The sequence below is a fragment of the Chinchilla lanigera genome, unplaced genomic scaffold, assembly GCF_000276665.1.
Source record: "Chinchilla lanigera isolate Chin_1 unplaced genomic scaffold, ChiLan1.0 scaffold00031, whole genome shotgun sequence".
Classification (NCBI taxonomy): domain Eukaryota; kingdom Metazoa; phylum Chordata; class Mammalia; order Rodentia; family Chinchillidae; genus Chinchilla; species Chinchilla lanigera.
This window is the reverse complement of record NW_004955432.1, coordinates 19030753-19032678: the sequence shown is the minus strand read 5'-3', so window position 1 is coordinate 19032678 and position 1926 is coordinate 19030753. Positions and strand designations below refer to the sequence as shown.

At 53.9% G+C, this 1926-nt stretch overlaps 1 protein-coding gene across 3 annotated transcripts in view; it reads left to right on the top strand.

Moving 5' to 3' along the window:
* Positions 1-246: 246 nt before the first annotated feature.
* Tmem168 (transmembrane protein 168) overlaps positions 247-1926 on the top strand; it is a 30350-nt gene continuing 28670 nt past the window's right edge. Inside the window, exon 1 of one of the 3 annotated variants that reach the window (XM_005388107.2) lies at positions 247-1450. The gene's annotated coding sequence lies outside the window, so the exon portion shown is untranslated. Of the gene's footprint in view, positions 1451-1803; positions 1894-1926 lie in introns of those variants that run through there. The other 2 variants (XM_005388106.2, XM_013516064.1) reach the window with 2 other exon arrangements.

Genomic DNA, 1926 nt, shown 5'->3' with positions numbered 1-1926 from the left:
GGTAGTTGGAAATGGTAAACTAATACATATCCCTTAGAGAACCAGAGTTACAGATTTGGAGGTTGGCTGCTGATCGTTTTTTGGAATTACACTCAAAACTGTCACTTACACGTTGTGACGTGTGTTTTTAACCCTCTATATCTGTCACCCACACCAACGCCCAACGTTTATTAAATGAAATGAAATGCACCCTCTATTCAGGAAACAGGAAAAACAGAACACGAATATAAGAGAAGCACAGGAAACAGTAATTTTTGGAGGGTCTATTTTATACTACCAGTTTATTTTACAATTATTGACATCCAACCGTCAGGCACTGTGGTAAGCGGATTTAATGGTGAGCAAAACTCGACGTGGCTTTAACATTTGAGGAAAATGAGAGCTGGGGAGCGGGTGGGAATTCAAGCTGAGGATGAAAAGGGGTCAGACTATATAACTCATCAGCGCTTATTTGAGGATGGGGAGGGGATTGAACCCGACAGTTCACATATGCTAGGAAGGACTCCAGAGCTACACTTCCAATCGGTCTTTGAGGATTCTCAGAGGTTTATCCTAAGGGGATAACCTATCTAAAAGTTTTAAGGTATTTTTTTGTACATACATTATCTCACAAATCCACACAATTACCCTGCAAGGTAGGTGTTATTACCAATCACTTCTACATATGGTAGGAAAGCTATGAGCCGTAGAAAAGACGGTAGGAACAGCAAGAAACCAGGAAAAGGGAAGCACTCCGTGTAACATCCAGTTTCAGCAAAACAACCCTCCACCTCCTCTATCTGATCAGGTCCTTCCCGTTCTGCTACCCTCCAAGAGATGTTTTGGTCACTCTGGCCTTTCTTCAAAAAAGGATCCTACTAGGTCCCTGCAGCCAGAATTCCCTGCACGCCCATGTTTTCCTCTTGCTAGTTCTCCATCAACTGAGCCATGCCGCACTGCTGCTTCCTTGTAAAATCCCACCTATCTATGCGATCTCCCCCGCAAGGCCAAACGGGTTTGCACGGGCCCCTATTCTAACAGCGACCCTCGTAAATAAGACCCCTTTAACAGGCTGCAGTAAGTAAACATCACGGCCCGTTTAGCACTGTTTTATACCAGAGGAAAGGAAAGCTTCGCCGAATATGCACAACAACCTTGCACACATTTCACTGCTATTTTACAGATGAAGAAACCCAGATCGCAAGCAGGGTGGAAACCCCAAGACTGTCGGGCTCCACAGCTGCTATGAAATAGTAGTAACAAGACACCTAGGCGGGGAGCGCAGGGCGTGCCTCATTACGAGGCCAGGAGACAGGACTTCCAACGTGGGCCTGAGCGGGAGCTTCAGCGGTCGGCAGCGGCCACACATCATACACGTCTCGGAGCAGCAGGCGGCGGCAGTGTTTACGGTCCACGTGTAGCCGCCCCGCCCCGCAGCCCCAGTTTCAGGACAGACTGAGCAGGGCCCTAGGTGCGTGATGCGCCCGATCCCTGGTGGGCCCCGCTTCCAGCTCCATCGCTGATTGCAGGTCCTCCAGCCAAGACCTGCACCGCACGCGGGACACCCCGCACGCTCTCCGCGCCAGTCGCACCAGGGTCCGCCCTAGCAGCGCCGGGTTTGCGCAGAAAGGTCAAGCTGCAGGCAGGCCTCTTCGCGGTTTGACCCCGGCGGCGTTCCGTAGCGCGGAGGGGGCGGTGGCGGCGGCAGAAACATGGCGGCCGCGGCCCGGCGCGTCCACGAGAAAGTTTCTACGGAGAGCGGCTGGTGCTAGCGCGAGCGGCCTCGGGACGCCGTCCCCGCGGGCTCCACGCCTCCCCGCGCCGGTCGCAGGCTCCGCCCTGCAGGCCTCCGGTCGCCTTTGTACTTCGGGGGGCCTCGGAGCAAGTTGAGAGAAGTGGCCGCGGCCGGGTCAGGTGGGGGCCGCGGGGCGGACGGCGGGGCCGGGC